This window comes from Doryrhamphus excisus, linkage group LG6 (genome assembly GCF_037039965.1).
Source record: "Doryrhamphus excisus strain RoL-2023G ecotype Guam linkage group LG6, RoL_Dexc_Guam_v1.1, whole genome shotgun sequence".
Taxonomy (NCBI): Eukaryota; Metazoa; Chordata; class Actinopteri; order Syngnathiformes; family Syngnathidae; genus Doryrhamphus; species Doryrhamphus excisus.
Window position 1 is genome coordinate 23,838,787 of NC_136362.1, and position 15,678 is coordinate 23,854,464.

At 47.0% G+C, this 15,678-nt stretch overlaps 10 non-coding genes across 10 annotated transcripts; 2 read left to right on the forward strand and 8 right to left on the reverse strand.

Moving 5' to 3' along the window:
- Nucleotides 1-201: 201 nt before the first annotated feature.
- On the reverse strand, nucleotides 202-288 carry trnay-gua (transfer RNA tyrosine (anticodon GUA)). The gene is given in 2 exon segments: nucleotides 202-237; nucleotides 252-288. It is a non-coding gene; the product is annotated as a tRNA-Tyr (tRNA).
- Nucleotides 289-1,194: 906 nt separating this feature from the next.
- trnak-uuu (transfer RNA lysine (anticodon UUU)) lies at nucleotides 1,195-1,267 on the reverse strand. Its single transcript has one exon. It is a non-coding gene; the product is annotated as a tRNA-Lys (tRNA).
- A 587-nt stretch (nucleotides 1,268-1,854) lies between these two features.
- trnaq-cug (transfer RNA glutamine (anticodon CUG)) lies at nucleotides 1,855-1,926 on the reverse strand. The gene has a single exon. It is a non-coding gene; the product is annotated as a tRNA-Gln (tRNA).
- Nucleotides 1,927-2,817: 891 nt separating this feature from the next.
- trnav-cac (transfer RNA valine (anticodon CAC)) lies at nucleotides 2,818-2,890 on the reverse strand. The gene has a single exon. It is a non-coding gene; the product is annotated as a tRNA-Val (tRNA).
- A 392-nt stretch (nucleotides 2,891-3,282) lies between these two features.
- trnay-gua (transfer RNA tyrosine (anticodon GUA)) lies at nucleotides 3,283-3,369 on the reverse strand. Its single transcript is given in 2 exon segments — nucleotides 3,283-3,318; nucleotides 3,333-3,369. It is a non-coding gene; the product is annotated as a tRNA-Tyr (tRNA).
- Nucleotides 3,370-4,275: 906 nt separating this feature from the next.
- On the reverse strand, nucleotides 4,276-4,348 carry trnak-uuu (transfer RNA lysine (anticodon UUU)). The gene has a single exon. It is a non-coding gene; the product is annotated as a tRNA-Lys (tRNA).
- Nucleotides 4,349-7,349: 3,001 nt separating this feature from the next.
- On the forward strand, nucleotides 7,350-7,421 carry trnac-gca (transfer RNA cysteine (anticodon GCA)). Its single transcript has one exon. It is a non-coding gene; the product is annotated as a tRNA-Cys (tRNA).
- Nucleotides 7,422-9,655: 2,234 nt separating this feature from the next.
- On the reverse strand, nucleotides 9,656-9,727 carry trnaq-cug (transfer RNA glutamine (anticodon CUG)). The gene has a single exon. It is a non-coding gene; the product is annotated as a tRNA-Gln (tRNA).
- Nucleotides 9,728-11,739: 2,012 nt separating this feature from the next.
- On the forward strand, nucleotides 11,740-11,811 carry trnac-gca (transfer RNA cysteine (anticodon GCA)). The gene has a single exon. It is a non-coding gene; the product is annotated as a tRNA-Cys (tRNA).
- Nucleotides 11,812-14,042: 2,231 nt separating this feature from the next.
- On the reverse strand, nucleotides 14,043-14,114 carry trnaq-cug (transfer RNA glutamine (anticodon CUG)). The gene has a single exon. It is a non-coding gene; the product is annotated as a tRNA-Gln (tRNA).
- Between the last annotated feature and the right edge of the window lie 1,564 nt (nucleotides 14,115-15,678).

Below are 15,678 nucleotides of genomic sequence, written 5' to 3' on the forward strand. Positions count from 1 at the left end.
TTGAAAGAAACACCTTAGCCACCCTCGGGATCACTTTGATATCTCGGTGAACTCAACTTGTGCCCTTGGAGTCAATGGTTTGTAAATAGGCTTGTAACCTCCTCTAACCTTGTCTGGATGGCTGGATGTCTGGCCAGAGGTCCTTCAGACAAGACGGTATTGCCATTCTTTCCTGGCAGACATAACATAAGAAACAGCTTGTCCTTCGAGCCGGATTTGAACCAGCAACCTAAGGATGCCAGCTTGAACCACTACAGTCCTCCGCTCTTCCAACTGAGCTATCGAAGGTCTTGTTGTTGAGTACAGCCAAGCGTTTGACAGCGTCTTCACTGTGTACTGCTTTCCTTTCCTGAGACGCCGGATGGTGGTCCAGAATCTCTTCGAAGCCGTCCGGAAGTCCTTCTCCATGGCTTCTCCAAACTCCTCCCATGTCAGAGTTTTTGCCTCAGCGAATGCCAAAGCCGCGGAACGCTAAACCCAGTCCTAACCTAAACCCAGTCCTAACTGCATTCTCCCCTCTAGCACCTTGTCTTGTTGTGGGATCAATGCCCACAGTCTCCAAGGAGTTCTTTGCCTTTTGTAGAAGAGATGTTGTGATTGGATCACCCCTGAGCATCCGACAAATACCCCAAACCAGGGGAATTACCTCAAATGGTAAAGTGCTTGCTTAGCATGCGAGAAGTAGCAGAGTCGATACCCGCATTCTCCAAGGAATCCTTTGTATTTTGTAAAAGAGATGTGGGATCGGAAATGAGTCCAGGATCTATCTATCTATCCCTCAGCGTCAGACAAATACCCCAAACCTAATCCTGGCCGCGTTCTCTAGATTAGTCTCTTATCATGGAATAGTGAAGAAACCCAGTACGTGATTTATTGTTCTCAAGTAGCGCATCAAGGTGACCCCAACCATTCCACCGAGGCCGAAGACAAATCCTACCTCCAGTCAAAACCTATCCAAATGTCAATTCCCTGAACGTAAATCGAACCCGGACCACAGCGGTGAGAGCACCGAATCCTAGCCACTAGACTACCAGGGACCGCTTTTGGTCTGCACTCAGAAAGGCAGAGACTGTGTCGCTTCTCTTTGGCCTTCTCGGTGTTGAGGATGAGGCAGCAGAAGTCTTGTGGCATTTTGGACTTGACCACAGGAGGAGGATAAAAGAGATTGGTTTCACATTTAATACTTCTCCTCACCGCCTGAACAGGGACTTGAACCCTGGACCCTCAGATTAAAAGTCTGATGCTCTACCAACTGAGCTATCCAGGCCCTTGATAAATAAGGACAACTCAATGAAGACAAAATCTTCTGGCATACTGTACTTGTCCTTGCAGAGATGAAGAGGCCCCGGTCCCAAAATGTCCACCCCCAAGATGGACTGAGGTCTTAAACTACCCACATGGACAATCCAAATATCTTCTGGACAAAAAGAGTTTGTCGTCAGACAAGAGAAAGGTTGAGCCAGTCACCTGAACATGAAACTTTTGATCTGAGTGTCCGGGATTCAAGTCCCTGTTCAGGTGACCAGGTCTGAGGTCCACTTGCAAACGCCTCCTTTTTGCCCTCAAACCACGAGGGCAACAGGACAATCCCTTGGTACTCTATGGAAACTACATGAGGAGACTGGCTTTTAACTGGAACTGGAAAGACTTGTGGCTCCGCACGACTTGTGGCCCCGCACACAAACCAAGTATCTTCTGATCAGCTGATCCTTGACATCAGCTGTCACAGACATTGGCGTCGTTTGGGGACCTCATCCTGATCCACGGTTACCACTGATTTGTAGAGTAAGTCAATAAGTCATCATACTCTTACAGGAAGACTCGGTCCAAACACTCAATTGCTGCAGGGCAAGTAGGTTCCACCAAGACTTGAACTTGGACCACTGGATTCAGAGTCCAGAGTGCTAACCATTACACCATGGAACCCTTTGTTTTGGATGTGACTGGCACCTTCCTTCTCCATGGCTTCTCCAAACTCCTCCCATGTCAGAGTTTTTGCCTCAGCGAATGCCAAAGCCGCGGACCGCTTGGCCTGTCGGTTCCCGTCAGCTGAAGTCCCATGAGCCAAAAAGGCCCAATAGAACTCCTTCAGCTTGACGACATCCCTCACCAATGGTATCCACCAACGGGTTCTAGGATTATCGCCACGACAGGCCCTGACCACCTTAGGGCCACAGCCGCCTCGACAATGGAGGCACAGAACATCCCTGCCTCCCTCTGGATCTTGCAGGTCACTGGGAAGATATTCGGCTCGAAGGACCATTTGGTCCCGAACATGAAACTTTTGATCTGAGTGTCCCGGATTCAAGTCCCTGTTCAGGTGACCAGGTCTGAGGTCCACTTGCAAAGGCCTCCTTTAGCCCTCAAAATACAAGGACAACACCTTGGTACTTTATGGAAGCTACATGAGGAGCCGGGCTTTTAACTGGAACTGGAAAGACTTGCGGCCCCGCACTGTCAATAGGGGGATTTGAACCCACGCCTCATTAGAGACTGCAAACTGAATGCAGCGCCTTCGACCGCTCGGCCATCCTGACCCTTCAGGATCCATTTGAAGGTTCTCTTAATGGTTTTTAAATGTCTTAGGGGTTGTGGGCCTTCTTATTTTTCTTTTATGTTATGAACCCTCGCGGTCCATCAGGTCCTCCAACACCGACCTGTTATGTATTCCCAGCCCATCAGTCATCCGGGAAATATGGATTGTGTGTCCAAACTGGGGATGGATGCTCGTGTACACACCTTCAGACATCAAGAACATATCCTTGTTCCTATTTGTCATCTTGATTTTTTTTTGTAAAAGGAGGTCTTGAAAGGCCATGTTTCCACCCAGTTTCGAACTGGGGACCTTTTGCGTGTGAGGCAAACGTGATAACCACTACACTATGGAAACCTGAAGGAAGGGGCTTTTAAGGGGACTGGTGAAGTCACAAAGCAGTTGCCAAACAATGAAACACGACGATGTGTCCAAAGTGGGGGCAGATTGACAATTGTCCAAATGGACAAAGATTTCTCCTTTGTAGGGAAAATTGTTCCAGAAATAATGGGCTTTTCTTCAACAAAACAAGACATCATAATTGCGGCTTGAAAGAAACACCTTAGCCACCCTCGGGATCACTTTGATATCTCGGTGAACTCAACTTGTGCCCTTGGAGTCAATGGTTTGTAAATAGGCTTGTAACCTCCTCTAACCTTGTCTGGATGGCTGGATGTCTGGCCAGAGGTCCTTCAGACAAGACGGTATTGCCATTCTTTCCTGGCAGACATAACATAAGAAACAGCTTGTCCTTCGAGCCGGATTTGAACCAGCGACCTAAGGATGCCAGCTTGAACCACTACAGTCCTCCGCTCTTCCAACTGAGCTATCGAAGGTCTTGTTGTTGAGTACAGCCAAGCGTTTGACAGCGTCTTCACTGTGTACTGCTTTCCTTTCCTGAGACGCCGGATGGTGGTCCAGAATCTCTTCGAAGCCGTCCGGAAGTCCTTCTCCATGGCTTCTCCAAACTCCTCCCATGTCAGAGTTTTTGCCTCAGCGAATGCCAAAGCCGCGGAACGCTAAACCCAGTCCTAACCTAAACCCAGTCCTAACTGCATTCTCCCCTCTAGCACCTTGTCTTGTTGTGGGATCAATGCCCACAGTCTCCAAGGAGTTCTTTGCCTTTTGTAGAAGAGATGTTGTGATTGGATCACCCCTGAGCATCCGACAAATACCCCAAACCAGGGGAATTACCTCAAATGGTAAAGTGCTTGCTTAGCATGCGAGAAGTAGCAGAGTCGATACCCGCATTCTCCAAGGAATCCTTTGTATTTTGTAAAAGAGATGTGGGATCGGAAATGAGTCCAGGATCTATCTATCTATCCCTCAGCGTCAGACAAATACCCCAAACCTAATCCTGGCCGCGTTCTCTAGATTAGTCTCTTATCATGGAATAGTGAAGAAACCCAGTACGTGATTTATTGTTCTCAAGTAGCGCATCAAGGTGACCCCAACCATTCCACCGAGGCCGAAGACAAATCCTACCTCCAGTCAAAACCTATCCAAATGTCAATTCCCTGAACGTAAATCGAACCCGGACCACAGCGGTGAGAGCACCGAATCCTAGCCACTAGACCACCAGGGACCGCTTTTGGTCTGCACTCAGAAAGGCAGAGACAGTGTCGCTTCTCTTTGGCCTTCTCGGTGTTGAGGATGAGGCAGCAGAAGTCTTGTGGCATTTTGGACTTGACCACAGGAGGAGGATAAAAGAGATTGGTTTCACATTTAATACTTCTCCTCACCGCCTGAACAGGGACTTGAACCCTGGACCCTCAGATTAAAAGTCTGATGCTCTACCAACTGAGCTATCCAGGCCCTTGATAAATAAGGACAACTCAATGAAGACAAAATCTTCTGGCATACTGTATTTGTCCTTGCAGAGATGAAGAGGCCCCGGTCCCGAAATGTCCACCCCCAAGATGGACTGAGGTCTTAAACTACCCACATGGACAATCCAAATATCTTCTGGACAAAAAGAGTTTGTCGTCAGACAAGAGAAAGGTTGAGCCAGTCACCTGAACATGAAACTTTTGATCTGAGTGTCCGGGATTCAAGTCCCTGTTCAGGTGACCAGGTCTGAGGTCCACTTGCAAACGCCTCCTTTTTGCCCTCAAAATACAAGGACAACACCTTGGTACTTTATGGAAGCTACATGAGGAGCCGGGCTTTTAACTGGAACTGGAAAGACTTGCGGCCCCGCACTGTCAATAGGGGGATTTGAACCCACGCCTCATTAGAGACTGCAAACTGAATGCAGCGCCTTCGACCGCTCGGCCATCCTGACCCTTCAGGATCCATTTGAAGGTTCTCTTAATGGTTTTTAAATGTCTTAGGGGTTGTGGGCCTTCTTATTTTTCTTTTATGTTATGAACCCTCGCGGTCCATCAGGTCCTCCAACACCGACCTGTTATGTATTCCCAGCCCATCAGTCATCCGGGAAATATGGATTGTGTGTCCAAACTGGGGATGGATGCTCGTGTACACACCTTCAGACATCAAGAACATATCCTTGTTCCTATTTGTCATTTTGATTTTTTTTGTAAAAGGAGGTCTTGAAAGGCCATGTTTCCACCCAGTTTCGAACTTCTCCAAGTGCTCAGCTGTGTTGTACAATCTGACAGTCCTTTGCTACCAATCATTCCAGTCGTGGATAATGGACCTGACCAGGAAAATGAAAGCTGTGGGATTTCAACCAGTGGCTCCTGAGCGAAAGGAGCCTTAATCTGGTGCTTTAGACCACTCATCCACACAACCCAAAAGGTGCCCTGATCAGGAAAAAACTTTGACCTTGTGAGGTTCGCTGACAACGGAGGACATTGAAATGGAGCCACACAAAGGAGGGTACCTGCACTGTTTACATGTCCGTTGACCAGGTAGACCGGGATTCAATTGGCGGACTTGAAATTATTCAAATGTGCAGTGACAGCAGTTCACAGACAGCGCTGAAAGATGACCCGAACCGTTCGACCGAGGACCAAGACAAATCCTATCTACAGTCAAAACCTAACCAAATGTCAGTTCCCTGACCGGGAATTGAACATCAGCAGTGTTGGCATTCTCCATAAACTCGTGTGACCTTCTCTGCCAACACTGCATCAGCAGGGGAATTAGCTCAAATGGTAGAGAGCTAGCTTAACATGTCAGAGGTAGCGGGATCAATTCCCGCATTCTCCATGAACTCCTTTGTTTTTTTGATGAAATGTCCCCGATATCCCGATATCTAGGTCAAATACAGCCATAGGTATCACCCTAAACTGGATTCAGAGTCCAGAGTGCTAACCATTACACCATGGAACCCTTTGTTTTGGATGTGACTGGCACCTTCTGGCGTAACAATGGAGGCTTTGCAAACCAGGACAACAACTTTACTCTTCACGGCGTCTCATTGCGGTTGTGGCTGAGAATGCCACTATTGACTGAATTTGGATTAGATAATCAAGTCTTGTGGTGGAGAGTCTCAGGTGTAGAGTCTCAGGTGGAGAGGTGTGACGTTTCTGATCGAATTCAGAGGTCATCAGTTGGTCCTGAAAACGGTCTTGGCACTTCTTTTCACGATGAAAGGTATGAAAACAGCCCTGTTGCATTGGCCGGGAATCGGACCCGGGTCTACCACGTGGATCGATCCTGGACTCATTTCCGATTCTAACATCTATTTTACAAAAGGCAAAGAACTCCTCGAAGACTGCGGGCATTGATACCACAACAAGACAAGGTTATACCTATGGCTGTATTTGGCCTAGATATCGGGATTGGGGCCTGGGTTAGTGTTTGGTACTTGGGAACATTTAATCACAAAAAACAAAAGAGATTTTGGAGAATGCGGGCATTGATCCCGCTTCCTCTCACATGCGAAGCTAGCACTCTACCATTTGAGCTAAATCTCCTGCTGTTGCAGCGTTGGCAGAGAAGGTCCAGTCTGAGAACTATTTTGGTTGCTTTGCTGGACTACATCAAAGCGACACAGTCTCTGCCTTTCTGAGTGCAGACCTAAAGCAGTCACTGGTGGTCTAGTGGCTAGGATTCGGCGCTTTCACCGCTGCGGCCTGGGTTCGATTCCCGGTCAGGTAGTTGACATTTGGATAGGTTTTGACTGGAGATAGAGTCGCCAGATGGTCAACCTCCCACCTGTAGGCGAGTACCGAGGCCATGTCGGCGAAGACGGCAGTACATGGCACAGATAGAGCTTCACCCTTCCCCCACTTGAGGCCCCTACTGAAAAAGCAGAACCCACCATCGCAGCTAAAATAGGCCACTTGGGAGAGCGTTGGACTGAAGTTCTAAAGGTCCTCACAATAAACCTCACTCCTCCTGATGGTCGTTACGTCTTTCAATAATGGGGCGTTAAAATGTGGATTTTCAAAAGGACCAAGACAATCCATCTGCAACCTGGTCAACGGACATGTAAACAGTGCAGGTACCCTGCTTTGTGCGGCTCCTTTTCAGTGTCCTCCATTGTCAGCGAACCTCACAAGGTCACAGTTTTTTCCTGATCAGGGCACCGTTTTAGGTTGTGTGGATGAGTGGTCTAAAGCACCAGATTAAGGCTCCTTTTGCTCAGGGGGCACTGGTTGTTGCACAATTTTCCACAGGAAAGAAATCTTGACGATGTATCACCAAAAGTGCTGAACCGCCCACTGTGGGGCTGAAACTAGCGCACAAGGAATAACTTGCTTAAGTACACCTTTTGGACCTCGATGACCCATCAAGAAGTCAACCTTTGTTGGTTCAATTCTCCCATTCACCATGAGGATGTGTGCTGGTTTAGTGCATATGCAGAACTTAGTTCCCATCGTGTAACCATGTTTGGTGTGTTTGAGGGGGTATAGCTCAGTGGTAGAGCATTTGACTGCAGATCAAGAGGTCTCCGGTTCAAATCCGGATGCCCCCTGATGCACTCCTTTGGTTTAAGAATAGTCTAGTACATGAATGCATGGCTCATAATAGCAACAACTTCGGTGTAATATAACTCGAGATTGTTTCCCTTTTTGCATGGCTCCTTTCTACATTCTTCACACTGACATGAAATTTCTGCTGTGGCTTTTGTCCAATTTCCTCACGGATGACACAGCCCCCCCCCCCCCCCATGTCTAAGAGAAAGTCCAGCCGCACCACAAAACAAAGTCATTTCAGCTGCTTTTACCCACGATCTTATCCTTTCCGTGCTGACTCAAAGCTCAGGACCATCGGACCAGAGCTCTGCCTTTGGGTTCAGCTCCCACATCACTGTGGCGGACCAGTGGAGCATCCAACGTAGATCAACTGGTAAACTGTCATGTTAGATGCCAAGAACAAGACGCCAAGGTACCTTGAACTCCTCCAGTGGGGGTCGGATCTCTTCCCCAACACATAGACAATTTCATTGAAATGTCAAGACAACCTCTTTTGTCCTTCTAATGTGGTCTGTTTTGTTAGCCCAAATGTCCAAAATCACAAGAGTTTTGCCTTTGTAGGGAGCATTGTAGTACATGTCACATGTGTACTACACATGACATTAGAAAGGATGGGAATTTCTTCAACACAACAAGACTTCTGATTCAAAAACATTTTGTTGAAGAAAAGCCCATTATTTCTGGAACATCTTATGTGAACTACAATTCTCCCTACAAAGGAGAGATCTTGGTCTGTTTGGACAATTGTCAATCTGCCCCCACTTTGGACACATCATCATGTTTCATTGTTTGGCCACTGCTTTCTGAGTTTCGCCAGTACTCTTATAACCCCCCCTCCTCTGCTCCGGGTTTCTTTAGATTAGTGGTTATCCCGTTTGCCTCACACGCATAAGGCCCCCTGTTTAAACTGCGTGGAAACATGGGCTTTCTATTCCCTCTTTTACAAAATAACTGGTGGTCTAGTGGCTAGAATTCGGTGCTCTCACTGCCGCGGCCCGGTTTCGATTCCCGATCAGGGAATTGACATTTGGATAGGTTTTTACTGGAGAGAGGATTTGTCTTCGGCCTCGTTGGAATGGTTGGGGTCATCTTGAAGCGCTGTTTGGGAACAATAACTCACTGACTCGGTTTCTTCACTATTACATGACAAGAGACTGGTCTAGAGAACGCAGCCAGGATTAGGTTTGGGGTATTTGTCTGACGCTGATGGATAGATCCTGGACTCATTTCCGATCCCACATCTCTTTGACAAAATACAAAGGATTCCTTTGGGAATGCGGGTATTGATTCTGCTGCATCTCGCATGGTAAGCAAGCACTTTACCATTTGAGGTAATTCCCCTGGTTTGGGGTATTTGTCGGATGCTAAGGGGTAGATCCAATCCCAACATCTCTTCTACAAAAGGTGAAGAACTCCTTGGAGAATGTGGGCATTGATCCCAAACAAGACAATACAAGGTGCTAGACAGGAGAATGCAGTTAGGACTGGGTTTAGGGTGATACCTATGGCTGTATTTGGCCTAGATATTGGGATTGGGGCCCGGATTAGTGTTTGGTACTTGGGAACATTTAATCACAAAAAACAAAAGAGGTTTTGGAGAATGTGGGCATCGATCCCACTACCTCTCACATGCAAAGCAAGCACTCTACCATTTGAGCTAATTCCCCTGCTGCTGCAGCATTGGCAGATAAATCTTCTGGCATACTGTACTTGTCCTTGCAGCGGTGAAGAGGCCCTGGTCCCGAAATGTCCACCTTCAAGATGGACTGAGGTCTTAAACTACCCACATGGACAAGCCAAATATCTTCTGGACAAAAAGAGTTCATGGTCAGACACGACAAAGGTTGAGCCGGTCACCCGAACATGAAACTTTTGATCTGAGTGTTCGGGATTCAAGTCCCTGTTCAGGTGACCGGGTCTAAGGTCCACTTGCAAACGCCTCCTTTTTGCCCTCAATATACGAGGGCAACAGGACAATCCCTTGGTACTCTATGGAAACTACATGAGGAGCCTGGCTTTTAACTGGAACTGGAAAGACTTGTGGCCCCACACACAAACCAAGTATCTTCTGATCAGCTGATCCTTGACATCAGCTGTCACAGACATTGGCGTCGTTTAGGGACCTCATCCTGATCCACGGTTACCACTGATTTGTATAGTAAGTCAATAAGTCATCATACTCTTACTATTAAAGGAGGACACAGTCCAAACACTCGATTGCTGCAGGGCAAGTAGGTTCCACCAAGACTTGAACTTGGATCACTGGATTCAGAGTCCAGAGTGCTAACCATTACACCATGGAACCCTTTGTTTTGGATGTGACTGGGACCTTCTGGCATAAGAATGGAGGCTTTGCAAACCAGGACACCAACTTTACTCTTTGATGAGCGCAAAGTATTTTGGGGTACAATCCAGGGGTCTTGTGCTCTCACGGAAATGGCTGTCCTTTTCCAACAGGAGTTGAGATGAAATGATCACTCAATCAGAATTTCTCCGTTTGCCAATTTCAGACTGTGTCACAAAGACTCAAGTCCAACTCCATCGACAGGGAAGCGGAGGTCCTTCAGACAAGACGGTTTTGCCATTTTTCCTGGCAGACATAACATAACCAAAGGGCTGGTCCTTCGAGCCGGACTTGAACCTGCGACCTAAGGATGCCAGCTTGAACAACTACAGTCCTCCACTCTTCCAACTGCGCTATCGAAGGTCTTGTTGCTTTGAGGCTAGTGAGTACGGCCGAGCGTTCAATGGCGTCTCATTGCGGTTGTGGCTGAGAATGCCACTATTGACAGAATTTGGAATAGATAATCAAGTCTTGTGGTGGAGAGTCTCAGGTGGAGAGTCTCAGGTGAAGTGTGACGTTTCTGATCGAATTCAGAGGTCATCAGTTGGTCCTGAAAACGGTCTTGGCACTTCTTTTCACGATTTCCAATCCCACATCTCTTTTACAAAATACAAAGGATTCCTTGGAGAATGTGAGTATCGATTCTGCCACTTCTCGCATGCTAAGCAAGCACTTTACCATTTGACGTAATTCCCCTAGTTTGGGGTAATTAGTCGGATGTTAAGGGATAGATCCAATCCCAACATCTCTTCTACAAAAGGCAAAGAACTCCTAGGAGACTGCGGGCATTGATCCCACAACATGACAAGACTAGGTGCTAGACAGGAGAATGCAGTTAGGACTGGGTTTAGGTTAGGACTGAGTTTAGGGTGATACCTACGGCTGTATTTGGCCTAGGTATCGGGATTGGGGCCTGGATTAGTGTTTGCTACTTGGGAACATTTAATGACAAAAAAACAAAAGAGATTTTGGAGAATGCGGGCATTGATCCCGCTACCTCTCACATGCTAAGCGAGCGCTCTACCATTTGAGCTAATTCCCCTGCTGATGCAGCATTGGCAGAGAAGGTCTAGTCTCATAACTATTTTGGTTCCTTTGCTGGAGTACGTCAAAGCGACACAGTATCTGCCTTTTTGAGTGCAACAATGATGAGGACAACTCCATCCATCCATCCATTTACCTGAAACTTCTCATCTCTTTGTGACCGTTGACCCTGGTCTTTGACCCTGGTCATGTTTACTCCAAATGACACATGGTCAACCTCCCACCTGTAGGCGAACTCGTCGTCCACAGTACCGAGGCCATGTCGGCGAAGACGGCAGTACATGGCACAGATACAGCTTCACCCTTCCCCCACTTGAGGCCCCTACTGAAAAAGCAGAACCCACCATCGCAGCTAAAATAGGCCACTTGGGAGAGCGTTGGACTGAAGTTCTAAAGGTCCTCACAATAAACCTCACTCCTCCTGATGGTCGTTACGTCTTTCAATAATGGGGCGTTAAAATGTGGATTTTCAAAAGGACCAAGACAATCCATCTGCAACCTGGTCAACGGACATGTAAACAGTGCAGGTACCCTGCTTTGTGCGGCTCCTTTTCAGTGTCCTCCATTGTCAGCGAACCTCACAAGGTCACAGTTTTTTCCTGATCAGGGCACCGTTTTAGGTTGTGTGGATGAGTGGTCTAAAGCACCAGATTAAGGCTCCTTTTGCTCAGGGGGCACTGGTTGTTGCACAATTTTCCACAGGAAAGAAATCTTGACGATGTATCACCAAAAGTGCTGAACCGCCCACTGTGGGGCTGAAACTAGCGCTCAAGGAATAACTTGCTTAAGTACACTTTTTGGACCTCGATGACCCATCAAGAAGTCAACCTTTGTTGGTTCAATTCTCCCATTCACCATGAGGATGTGTGCTGGTTTAGTGCATATGCAGAACTTAGTTCCCATCGTGTAACCATGTTTGGTGTGTTTGAGGGGGTATAGCTCAGTGGTAGAGCATTTGACTGCAGATCAAGAGGTCTCCGGTTCAAATCCGGATGCCCCCTGATGCACTCCTTTGGTTTAAGAATAGTCTAGTACATGAATGCATGGCTCATAATAGCAACAACTTCGGTGTAATATAACTCGAGATTGTTTCCCTTTTTGCATGGCTCCTTTCTACATTCTTCACACTGACATGAAATTTCTGCTGTGGCTTTTGTCCAATTTCCTCACGGATGACACAGCCCCCCCCCCCCATGTCTAAGAGAAAGTCCAGCCGCACCACAAAACAAAGTCATTTCAGCTGCTTTTACCCACGATCTTATCCTTTCCGTGCTGACTCAAAGCTCAGGACCATCGGACCAGAGCTCTGCCTTTGGGTTCAGCTCCCACATCACTGTGGCGGACCAGTGGAGCATCCAACGTAGATCAACTGGTAAACTGTCATGTTAGATGCCAAGAACAAGACGCCAAGGTACCTTGAACTCCTCCAGTGGGGGTCGGATCTCTTCCCCAACACATAGACAATTTCATTGAAATGTCAAGACAACCTCTTTTGTCCTTCTAATGTGGTCTGTTTTGTTAGCCCAAATGTCCAAAATCACAAGAGTTTTGCCTTTGTAGGGAGCATTGTAGTACATGTCACATGTGTACTACACATGACATTAGAAAGGATGGGAATTTCTTCAACACAACAAGACTTCTGATTCAAAAACATTTTGTTGAAGAAAAGCCCATTATTTCTGGAACATCTTATGTGAACTACAATTCTCCCTACAAAGGAGAGATCTTGGTCTGTTTGGACAATTGTCAATCTGCCCCCACTTTGGACACATCATCATGTTTCATTGTTTGGCCACTGCTTTCTGAGTTTCGCCAGTACTCTTATAACCCCCCCTCCTCTGCTCCGGGTTTCTTTAGATTAGTGGTTATCCCGTTTGCCTCACACGCATAAGGCCCCCTGTTTAAACTGCGTGGAAACATGGGCTTTCTATTCCCTCTTTTACAAAATAACTGGTGGTCTAGTGGCTAGAATTCGGTGCTCTCACTGCCGCGGCCCGGTTTCGATTCCCGATCAGGGAATTGACATTTGGATAGGTTTTTACTGGAGAGAGGATTTGTCTTCGGCCTCGTTGGAATGGTTGGGGTCATCTTGAAGCGCTGTTTGGGAACAATAACTCACTGACTCGGTTTCTTCACTATTACATGACAAGAGACTGGTCTAGAGAACGCAGCCAGGATTAGGTTTGGGGTATTTGTCTGACGCTGATGGATAGATCCTGGACTCATTTCCGATCCCACATCTCTTTGACAAAATACAAAGGATTCCTTTGGGAATGCGGGTATTGATTCTGCTGCATCTCGCATGGTAAGCAAGCACTTTACCATTTGAGGTAATTCCCCTGGTTTGGGGTATTTGTCGGATGCTAAGGGGTAGATCCAATCCCAACATCTCTTCTACAAAAGGTGAAGAACTCCTTGGAGAATGTGGGCATTGATCCCAAACAAGACAATACAAGGTGCTAGACAGGAGAATGCAGTTAGGACTGTGTTTAGGGTGATACCTATGGCTGTATTTGGCCTAGATATTGGGATTGGGGCCCGGATTAGTGTTTGGTACTTGGGAACATTTAATCACAAAAAACAAAAGAGGTTTTGGAGAATGCGGGCATCGATCCCACTACCTCTCACATGCAAAGCAAGCGCTCTACCATTTGAGCTAATTCCCCTGCTGCTGCAGCATTGGCAGATAAATCTTCTGGCATACTGTACTTGTCCTTGCAGCGGTGAAGAGGCCCTGGTCCCGAAATGTCCACCTTCAAGATGGACTGAGGTCTTAAACTACCCACATGGACAAGCCAAATATCTTCTGGACAAAAAGAGTTCATGGTCAGACACGACAAAGGTTGAGCCGGTCACCCGAACATGAAACTTTTGATCTGAGTGTTCGGGATTCAAGTCCCTGTTCAGGTGACCGGGTCTAAGGTCCACTTGCAAACGCCTCCTTTTTGCCCTCAATATACGAGGGCAACAGGACAATCCCTTGGTACTCTATGGAAACTACATGAGGAGCCTGGCTTTTAACTGGAACTGGAAAGACTTGTGGCCCCACACACAAACCAAGTATCTTCTGATCAGCTGATCCTTGACATCAGCTGTCACAGACATTGGCGTCGTTTAGGGACCTCATCCTGATCCACGGTTACCACTGATTTGTATAGTAAGTCAATAAGTCATCATACTCTTACTATTAAAGGAGGACACAGTCCAAACACTCGATTGCTGCAGGGCAAGTAGGTTCCACCAAGACTTGAACTTGGATCACTGGATTCAGAGTCCAGAGTGCTAACCATTACACCATGGAACCCTTTGTTTTGGATGTGACTGGGACCTTCTGGCATAAGAATGGAGGCTTTGCAAACCAGGACACCAACTTTACTCTTTGATGAGCGCAAAGTATTTTGGGGTACAATCCAGGGGTCTTGTGCTCTCACGGAAATGGCTGTCCTTTTCCAACAGGAGTTGAGATGAAATGATCACTCAGAATTTCTCCGTTTGCCAATTTCAGACTGTGTCACAAAGACTCAAGTCCAACTCCATCGACAGGGAAGCGGAGGTCCTTCAGACAAGACGGTTTTGCCATTTTTCCTGGCAGACATAACATAACCAAAGGGCTGGTCCTTCGAGCCGGACTTGAACCTGCGACCTAAGGATGCCAGCTTGAACAACTACAGTCCTCCACTCTTCCAACTGCGCTATCGAAGGTCTTGTTGCTTTGAGGCTAGTGAGTACGGCCGAGCGTTCAATGGCGTCTCATTGCGGTTGTGGCTGAGAATGCCACTATTGACAGAATTTGGAATAGATAATCAAGTCTTGTGGTGGAGAGTCTCAGGTGGAGAGTCTCAGGTGGAGAAGTGTGACGTTTCTGATCGAATTCAGAGGTCATCAGTTGGTCCTGAAAACGGTCTTGGCACTTCTTTTCACGATTTCCAATCCCACATCTCTTTTACAAAATACAAAGGATTCCTTGGAGAATGTGAGTATCGATTCTGCCACTTCTCGCATGCTAAGCAAGCACTTTACCATTTGACGTAATTCCCCTAGTTTGGGGTAATTAGTCGGATGTTAAGGGATAGATCCAATCCCAACATCTCTTCTACAAAAGGCAAAGAACTCCTAGGAGACTGCGGGCATTGATCCCACAACATGACAAGACTAGGTGCTAGACAGGAGAATGCAGTTAGGACTGGGTTTAGGTTAGGACTGAGTTTAGGGTGATACCTACGGCTGTATTTGGCCTAGGTATCGGGATTGGGGCCTGGATTAGTGTTTGCTACTTGGGAACATTTAATGACAAAAAAACAAAAGAGCTTTTGGAGAATGCCGGCATTGATCCCGCTACCTCTCACATGCTAAGCGAGCGCTCTACCATTTGAGCTAATTCCCCTGCTGATGCAGCATTGGCAGAGAAGGTCTAGTCTCATAACTATTTTGGTTCCTTTGTTGGAGTACGTCAAAGCGACACAGTATCTGCCTTTTTGAGTGCAACAATGATGAGGACAACTCCATCCATCCATCCATTTACCTGAAACTTCTCATCTCTTTGTGACCGTTGACCCTGGTCTTTGACCCTGGTCATGTTTACTCCAAATGACACATCTAAAGCAGTGTAGTGTTTTGGTGTTTCGGAAACTGTGGGGGCCTTCTTGCTCACCAGGGGGGATTAGCTCAAAGGGTAGAGCGCTAGCTTTGCATGCAAGAGGTAGTGGGATTGAACAAGTTATTCCTTGTGTGCACGGTCATCTCCTTGGGCCTTCATGCTAAGCGAGCACTCGCATAGTTCGCATAGACCACATGAAAACTAATCCGTTTTGGAAGCATCAGTAGAAACAAAGGACTTCAATGTGATCATTGTGATTGCTGTGTAGGAA